Source organism: Syngnathus scovelli, chromosome 8 (assembly GCF_024217435.2).
Source record: "Syngnathus scovelli strain Florida chromosome 8, RoL_Ssco_1.2, whole genome shotgun sequence".
NCBI lineage: Eukaryota > Metazoa > Chordata > Actinopteri > Syngnathiformes > Syngnathidae > Syngnathus > Syngnathus scovelli.
The window spans coordinates 1,031,869-1,041,565 of record NC_090854.1 but is presented as its reverse complement, the minus strand read 5'-3'; the positions used below and the strand labels follow the sequence as shown (position 1 = coordinate 1,041,565).

General features: G+C 52.3%; 1 long non-coding RNA gene across 1 annotated transcript; it reads left to right on the top strand.

Annotated features, from left to right (window-relative positions):
• The first annotated feature begins 6,089 nt into the window (after positions 1–6,089).
• LOC137840566 (uncharacterized) lies at positions 6,090–8,315 on the top strand. The gene is made up of 2 exons (XR_011087305.1): positions 6,090–6,710; positions 7,169–8,315. It is a non-coding gene; the product is annotated as an uncharacterized lncRNA (long non-coding RNA).
• Positions 8,316–9,697: the final 1,382 nt, after the last annotated feature.

The following is a 9,697-nucleotide window of genomic DNA, read 5'->3' as shown; positions in this document are numbered from 1 at the left end:
GACATACAGATCAGGGCTTGATGTGGAACGCAGACCTCGATGAGTTGATTTTCAATAATGATACTGAAGACAACATACTGTCCGATTAAATTGGAACTATAGATAAAATGTAGCTCGAAAATAGGATGAGTTGCAGGATTTACGATATAAAAACGAGACCGCTGTTATTAGAAGAATTTGAAGTTTGGTAAACAAACATTACCAGCAAATTGATGGAAGCAGCTACATTTGGAGATAGTCTTACAAGTGTTCAAACCAGCCTGTCATTCTCAGTGTCAGGGCCCCTGAAACCCAATCCGAGTCTTCGCCTGCAGCCGTGAACAACTACAAAATGGTGCCTGGCTCTGAAGCACCTTTGTCCTTTGGCGAAGGACAAGAAAAGACTGCTGTTGTGCTTGGACAAGGACAAGTACACTCCGGAGGACAGACAACATCCTCGGGGACGAGAAAAGACAGTGAAAAGCGGAGGAACTCACAATGATGAAAATTGACTCATTTGAACAATGGACTCATTCAAGAGTGATGGATGGGGTCGCTCTGAAGCAACAGCCAAAGAACACCAACGTGAGAGGGTGAAGTGCGGCAAAAAGAAATGGACTTGGAGTGTCCGACAACCAAATCGCACTCCTTGGCGTTACCAAATTTGGTGGAGCTTGGTTCAAAGTGGAAGGGAGGTTCATTGTGCACTGAGTTTGACAGAACTGAAGAGATTTGATAAATAAATAAATAAAAATGTGAAAAATACGTAGGGCTACAGATTATAATCAGAGATTGAACGGATTTGGATAAAACAAATAGGCTAAAACGGTAGGAAACAAGAGCAAGATCTTATATTTTGGCTCATCAAGCTTAAGACGTAGAGGTCGAGTTATATAAATTTTAGAACAGGACATTTGGCAGTCAGGATGAAGCTAGGTTGCTCAATGTACCTACTCAATACAATAGTAAGGTTTTTTATACCACAGTGGTGTCACGTGCTGGTGCCACCGGCGACAGGACCACGCCCCCCTGTCAATGGAATCGCCGTCACCTGCCACGGGCTCATGGACAGCACTATATCAGCGCCGCCAGCGCAGACCTGAGTGTCAGTCTGTCCCTTGATGCTGCCTTGCTCATCAGTCCCGAAGCTACGGACCCGCTTGACTACTTGGAACCCCCGCAGAATCGTTTGTCCTCTCCAGCCCGATCGCCGCTCCAGCGCCCGCTGTTCCCATCATCCCCTTCTCCAATAAAGTCCGTCGCTACGCACTTGGCTGTACTGTCCGTTCCCTTACAGTACAGACTGACCAACGCTATGCAGCCAGCGAACGACGAGACGGCATTGAGTCGACTGGAGCGAGCCGAGACCGCCGTCAGCAGCCTGTCTGCCGACATCCGGCACCTGATCAAGGTTGGTCAGCAGCAACAGCTACAGCAGCAGGAGATGGCCCAAGCCCTCCAGAGACTGTCGGTGGCTGCGTCCCCGGCTGTCACGGTACCCCCGCACCGCTCGTCTGCCGAGGCCAGGACGCTCGTGGACGTCCCGGAGCCCCGCCTTGGCAACATCGAGAAGTTTAACGGCGATCCCAAGCACGTGAGGGCATTCGTGACGAACTGCCGCATAATGTTCAGCCTCCAGCCAATCACGTTTTCGTCGGAATCAGCCAAGGTCGGGTTCGTCCTAACCCACCTCACGGGCGAGGCGCGGCTGTGGGGCCTGGCCGAATATGAAAGGATGGCCCCGGCTTGCGATTCCTTCGACGCCTTCGCGGAGGAATTGCTCCGCCTGTTCGACCTGGGATCCGCCGCCGAGGACGCCGCCGAGGAACTGGCGACGCTGCGTCAAGGTAGCCGATCGGTCGCAGAGTACGCCCTTAAGTTCCAGACGTTGGCCGGCAGCAGCGGATGGAACACGCCGGCGCTCGTTAGCACCTTCCTAAACGGACTCGCTGAGTACATGAAAGATGGACTGGTTGCGTACGATCGCCCGCGAACCCTGAGGGGCGCGATGGACTTGGCGGCCCGAGTAGACCGGCGGATCCAGACGCGGCGGCGCGATCGGGAGAGGAGGTCCCCGCGAAACCCGTGTGGTCACATTCCTCCGTCTGCTGGGGACCCGCCAACCACACCACCCGCCGAGCCCATGGATCTGGGAGGGGCTCGGGTTCCCTCGGAGGAGCACCGTCGACGCCCCTCACTGGGCTTGTGTTTTTACTGTGGGGAGGGGGGCCATCGGGTAGCGGGGTGCCCGTTAAAGAGGCCGGAGCTCACGCGGCGTCGGGGGATCCGCGTGAGCTCGACCAGCACCGGCTCTCCCAGCCCCAGCACGCTCACGCTACAGGCACGCGTCCAGCTCGCGGCGGGCGACCAGAACGTGGCGGCCTTGGTGGATTCCGGCGCGGAGGGGAACATCATGGACATTAGCCTGGCACGCAAGTGGGGTGTCGGCTTCCTCCCTCTGAGCCCGTCTATTCCCGCACGTGCCATTGATGGCCGTCTGATCGGCGAGGTGGCTTTCGTGACGGAACCAATTAAGTTACTGCTCTCGGGCAATCACCACGAGACCATCCAGTTTTTTCTTCTCTCCCTCCCAGGACAGCAGCTCATACTGGGGCACCCTTGGTTGCGGCAGCACAACCCGGTGCTTGACTGGGAGGTGGGGGTTGTTCGGCAGTGGAGCGAACGCTGCCATCAGGCGTGCCTGAGGGCGGCCACCAGCCCACTCAGCAGAGCCCCGCCGAGGTACAGTCCCGACATCCCCAATGTCCCAGCGTTTTATCACGAGCTCAAGGAGGTTTTTAGTAAAGCCAGGGCCACTTCTCTTCCTCCACACCGGTCCTACGACTGCGCTATCGAGCTGTTACCCGGCACCTTCCCTCCCAAAGGACGCGTCTAGTCCCTGTCCGCTCCTGAGCGCCGGGCTATGGAGGAATACATCCGGGAGTCCCTGGCAGCCGGTATCATACGACCGTCCTCTTCACCTGCGGGAGCGGGGTTCTTCTTCGTGAAGAAGAAGGAGGGCACGCTACGCCCGTGTATCGACTACCGGGGACTAAACGAGATCACTGTGAAGAACCGATACCCTCTGCCTCTTCTGTCTTCCGCCTTCGAGAGCCTTCAGGGGGCCACCATTTTCACCAAGCTGGATCTTCGCAACGCCTACCACCTGATCCGCATCCGGGAGGGAGACGAGTGGAAGACGGCTTTCAACACCCCGAGCGGACACTACGAGTACTTGGTGGTTCCGTTTGGGCTCACCAACGCCCCAGCGGTTTTCCAGTCACTGATTAATGACGTGCTACGAGACATGCTGGACAAATTTGTGTTCGTTTATTTAGACGACATCCTCATTTTCTCACGCTCGCTCTCTGAGCACATCAAGCATGTACGGGCGGTGCTGCGCCGTCTCCTTGAGAATTCGCTCTACGTGAAGGCGGAGAAGTGCGAGTTCCACGCCTCCTCTGTCAAATTCCTCGGCTATGTGGTGCGTGAGGGATCCATCGAGATGGACCCTGGGAAGGTGCAAGCGGTCACGTCATGGCCTGTTCCCGAAACACGCAAGCGACTGCAACAGTTCTTAGGGTTCGCGAACTTTTATCGCCGTTTTATCCGTGGATACAGCACAGTGGCCGCGCCCCTCACCTCCCTTACCAGCCCTGCCTCCCCGTACAAATGGACGGAACGGGCAGAACGGGCATTTCAGGAGCTTAAGAGGAGGTTCACATCCGCTCCCATCCTCAGGGTTCCCGATCCCGACAGACAGTTCGTGGTAGAGGTGGACGCCTCGAACGTGGGTGTCGGGGCGGTGCTGTCTCAACGTAGCCACCAAGACGATCGCCTCCACCCGTGCGCCTTCTTTTCTCGCCGTCTGTCGGCCTCGGAACGAAACTATGACATCGGGAATCGGGAGCTCCTCGCCGTCAAGTTGGCCTTGGAGGAGTGGCGGCATTGGCTGGAGGGCGCCACCACTCCGTTCATCGTCTGGACCGACCACCGCAACTTGGAGTATCTGCGATCGGCCAAGAGGCTGAACGCAAGACAAGCACGGTGGGCTCTGTTCTTTGACCGGTTTGAGTTCTCTCTTTCCTATAGACCGGGTTCCCGTAACGCGAAGGCGGACGCCCTGTCGCGTTTGTTTCCTGGGGGGGAGGAGGGACAGGGTCCGCCTCCCACTATCCTCCCGAGCTCAGTTCGGGTGGCGGCTCTTACATGGGAGATCGAACGCCAAGTGGAAGCCGCATCACGCGATCAACCCGGCCCCAGCAACTGCCCGGAGGGTCGCCTGTTCGTCCCTGAAGGTCTGCGGTCGTCCGTGCTGCAATGGGCGCACGACTCACGCCTGGCCTGTCATCCCGGCGCGGCACGCACGAGGTACGTGGTGGCACAGCGTTTCTGGTGGCCCACCTGGCAAGTGGACACCAGCGATTACGTCAGAGCCTGCTCAATTTGTAACCGCTACAAGACGTCTACTCGTCCTCCGGCCGGGCTGCTTCAACCCTTGCCGCTCCCCCAGCGTCCCTGGTCTCACCTGTCGATCGACTTTGTCACGGGCCTCCCCCCCTCTGAGGGAAACACGGTGGTCCTCACGGTGGTGGACCGTTTTAGCAAAATGACGCATTTCATCCCTCTGTCTAAGCTCCCATCTGCGAAGCAGACGGCGTCCATCATGGTGCGGGAGGTGTTTCACCACCACGGTCTCCCACAGGACATCGTGTCAGACCGAGGACCACAGTTCGCTTCCACCTTCTGGACGGAGTTCTGCCGACTCCTCGGCGCCACGGCCAGCCTCTCCTCGGGGTTTCACCCTCAGTCCAACGGTCAAGCGGAGCGCCTGAACCAGGAACTGGGCAGGTCTCTCCGATGCATGGCCGCCGGGGACCAGCGCGGGTGGGTCCAACAGCTTCCCTGGGTAGAGTACGCTCACAATTCCCTCCCCAGCTCGGCTACTGGACTTTCGCCTTTCCACTGCGTCTTCGGGTACCAGCCACCCTTGTTCGCCCACCAGGAGCGTGGTGCGGCGTGCCCGTCGGCCCAGGCTTGTGTCCGCCGTTGTCATCGCGCCTGGGCGAGGGCCCGGGTCACTCTTCTCCGCTCTGTTTCAGGCTACGCCCGCCAGGCGAACAAGCACCGGACACCGGCTCCGGAGTACGGAGTGGGGCAGCGTGTGTGGCTCTCGACGCGGGATTTGCCGCTGCGAGCAGGATCCCGCAAACTGGCGCCCCGCTTTGTTGGACCGTTCCCTATTCAGAAGGTGATTGGCCCGGCCGCAGTCCGTCTTCTCCTTCCAGAGTCCATGAAGGTTCACCCCACGTTCCACGTGTCCCGTGTGCGGCCCATCCATGAGAGCGCGTTGGCGCCGGCGCCCGTTCCGCCGCCGCCGCCCCAGCTCGTTGAGGGGGGCCCGGCTTACGCTGTCCGCTCCCTGCTCCGATCGCGGCGGCGCGGTCGTGTTCTCCGATACCTCGTGGACTGGGAGGGTTATGACGACGCGCACCGCTCCTGGGTTCCGAGCCGCTGGATACTCGACCGTTCGCTCATCACGGAGTTCCATCGCTGCCATCCGGACCAACCGGGTCCTCGGCGCGGGCGCCCGAGGAGGGACGAGGGGAGGTCTTGCCCGCCGGTACCGGGGTCTTCTGCTCCCGCGTCCGTCGATCCTGCGTCTGGCGAGGTGTCGGACGTTTCGGCGGTGTGCTGACCCCCCCACCTGGTCGCCCGGGGAATTGCCTTCCTTTTTTGTTTTTTTTGTTTTTTGGTTCCTGGGGACGTCGGGAGCCGTCCCTTGTGGGGGGGGTTCTGTCACGTGCTGGTGCCACCGGCGACAGGACCACGCCCCCCTGTCAATGGAATCGCCGTCACCTGCCACGGGCTCATGGACAGCACTATATCAGCGCCGCCAGCGCAGACCTGAGTGTCAGTCTGTCCCTTGATGCTGCCTTGCTCATCAGTCCCGAAGCTACGGACCCGCTTGACTACTTGGAACCCCCGCAGAATCGTTTGTCCTCTCCAGCCCGATCGCCGCTCCAGCGCCCGCTGTTCCCATCATCCCCTTCTCCAATAAAGTCCGTCGCTACGCACTTGGCTGTACTGTCCGTTCCCTTACAGTGGAGGTTGGATGGTCAGAAAGTTAGGTACGTTCAATTTTTGACATTCACACAGTCATGCATAGGAGTCACAAGGCGACAGTTAACAAGACAATGACTGCAATAGGGGCCACCTACGACTGCACCGACATGAAAAAGTAGAAGTGAGAGAGCAGAGTATGGGATTATATGCTAAAACGTCTGCTATACATTTACCAATAGGAGATTCTATCAAGAGAAGCTACATGAGAGATGGATTAGAATCTCTTTGTCTGCGTGGGTGCGTGCGTGTGTGTGTGTGTTCACACCCTGTGTGGGTGCGAGCGTGTGAGGACAAAGAAGGCATGGATAAGACAATCTCTTTTAAACCAGGAGGCAATAAATGGGAACGCCCCTGTCATGAATAGTTTTTGGTTAAAGGGAATCATTAGGAAGTGTTCAAACTCTTCCCGCAAACATTCCTATTTGCCAGTTAAATGGGCACTACAATTGACTACGAGAGTTGCAAACAACAGATGAAGAGCAGTCCTTGGCAGATTATATGATCAGGACGCTCAAACTGTGTCAAAGACAAATTTACTGCCGCTTGATCTTTCCTCCTCACAGGTCGACAACCCCATAAATCCAGGAGACTGGGTCTACATCGAGGTTGTTAGGGTTTTCCAGGTTATCTTTATCGTAGGATTATGTTGGAATGTAGACTGTAATGATTAAATCAATCTTGTCTTGCCCTCACAATGCAATGATTAAATCAATCACGTCTTGCCCTCACAATGCAGAGTAAGATGAAGTGGTTGCTTCCTCTGCCTGATTGACCAGCTGCAGGGGAAGCAATCAAAGTTGTTCTGTTTCCCACAACAGTGTAAAACACCCCCTGCTCTGATCTTATCAGAGGCCGGGGGTTCACCAAACCTGTCCACTCCCACCCCCACTCTGTTCCTCCTAATAAATATGCCCTTGCAGGGAGGAGACTTTTAGACTTCATTCGATAATCGCTGTTCAGACAGCGACGAATGGACTCTCCACCTGCAGGTGTCTAAAAGAACTTGCCTGTCTCCTGTTTCGTTCTTGCAAAATAAGTTGGAGTGAGCAAATCTCTAACAGAGGTCATCAAAGGAAGGAACTGGGCCAGCCATGACGGGAGGAACCATTCCAAGTCTTGCTGACTACACATGTTGCACCCAAGGTTGCAGGACCCACAAATGCATTAACGACGACTGCTCTCCAGGAGGAAACTGGATGGGAGCTTTGGACATCACCGCTGTGTGCCAGGATGAGAGAGCCGTTTTCAAGGTGTAAGGGCTCTACTACCAACATGGCTGCACCATCGGACGGGACCTACTTCATTCAGAAGTTCAGAGGCACTGCCTCACCTGCATCCTATGAGTGCACGTGCCTGTTCAGTACGGATCATGGTTTTGTGGTCACGAGAGTTGTCCGATGCTGCCTGCCAACTGGACACGAGTGTGTGCGCCAGTGTGTGTGACAGACCTCACCTACAGACTAGAACATCAGCAGCTGACGAAAATGCGAGCACATATACAACTTCTTAGACGTGACAGATGTGATAATGATAATGAGACGTGGATTGCGTAGATGCTGTTCTGTTGAGCATGTATTACGGAAACTTGTTGATTTGACCATCAAAAATGCTTCGCAAGTAATGGATACGCTGATGTACTGTTTCTTTGTTTTTCTTTTTGTTTTTATTGATAGCATTCTGGTCGCCTTAAGGCAAAGGGACCGTGTAAGAATTTTCCTGCTAATAACATCTGGCCAGCAGGTTTTTCGCTTACACAATAAGTTTGATCTGGGGTATTAAGGTAATGCCTCATCTTCACTGGAAAGTGTTGCTATCATTGTTTGTTGTTTTTATTTTTCCTATTCTTCTTTCTTCATTATACATATATATGTGTTTTTTTCTTACTTGTCTTTGTTGTTTGGGGTAGCATAATCATATGATAAAACAGGAGGGAGATGTTAGGGTTTTCCAGGTTATCTTTATCATAGGATTATGTTGGAATGCAACAGGTAATAAATACCTTACCTTGTCCTCCTTATCACAAGATCGTAAAACATCCCCTGAGATGTTTAGACTAGAGGACAAGGGCTTTCTATTCAGCCCACTCATACCCCCACTCTGTTCCTCCTAATAAATATGCCCTTGCAGGAAGGAGACCTTTCAGACTTCATTCGATAATCGCTGTTCAGACAGCGACGAATGGACTCTCCACCTGCAGGTGTCTAAAAGAACTTGCTTGTCTTCTGTGTGGTTCTTGCAAAATAAGTTGGAGTGAGCAAATCTCTAACATAGACTCTTCTTGGTCTGTTTTTCCGAGCTGAGGGATCTGGCTTGGGTTAAAGTCCCAGTGGAAGGAACGTGCTAAGAAACACGGAGCTTCTTTTTTGTTAATCAAAGAAGGGCGTAGATTTTTCTTTGTATGTTTTTCCAAGCCAAAGAACAGCTTGGGTTCAAGTCCCAGTGGAAGAAACGGGCTAAGAAAAACAGAGCTTCTTTTTCTTAATTGAAGAAGGGCGTAGATTTTTTCTTTTGTCCGTTTTTCCAAAGCTGTTTGGGAGGGTTTTACACCCATCCCTGGATAGGCCTAAAAAAGCGCTGGAGTTTGTGTGATTGAGTGTGTGACTGGTAGGATAAATTGACTAAGAAGCAGTTCTAGCGTTGATCCATGGCAATAAAACAGGCTAGTAATTTGTTGAAAGGTCAATTTAAACCTGCATTGAGGATCCTCAAAGAAATAAATAAGTAATAATAATAATAATAATAATAATAATAATAATAATAATAATAATAATAATATTTTTGAGAAAAAGAAATTGTAAAACCTAAAACTACTAGAATTAAGATGGGAAATAAAAACGGTAAATCTTTACCTCTTGACGGAGATGAGAAGTACATGGCGAGTAGATTTCTTAATTGTATGCAATATATGCCGAAGTGGAAGAAAAAGTATGGAGTAGAAAGGAAGTTGAGAGTTCAAGTGGTAAAGAAATGCAACTTGCTTCTAGAAAATAAATAAATAAAATTAGAATGTGCTGTCCTCGTGTGCATGGGAGGGACCAGCTCATGATCGACCACAGGAAATGGCCAGCCTGTGACGAATCATTGGTGCTGGGAACTACCTTTTGCGTGCGAGAGCTGTGCATGTGTGTGCGTATATGTTAAAATGATGAACATTGGCTAAAGTTTTAGTATAAAAAAAATTGCTAGACTGTGGTCTATCCAATTTGCACCGCAGAACAGAAATGATTTTGAAAGATAAAAATGAGAGGAAAAAGAGAGAAATCTGTTTGCAAGCAGAAACTAATCCACACTAGTGCATGTTAAGTGTCGAGCCCACATGAGAAATTCGAAGAAAAAAAAAATGACAGAACATGCTTTCAGGAATTGGAAGAAGCTAAATTGTGAATTTAAGATTTTGCAATGCTACATTTAATAGGAATAATTGATTGGTTGTGTTATAAGATTATACAAAATTCTAAATGCAAGCTAAATCTGAGAGATTGAGTTCTTCAAATTTAAAAACAAAGAAAAAATTCAGATTAATTTGCCAATTATTTGTTTTAGTTAAGTTTTTTTTGAATTGGTGGATTGTTCTACCAGGAAACCTGAGTTG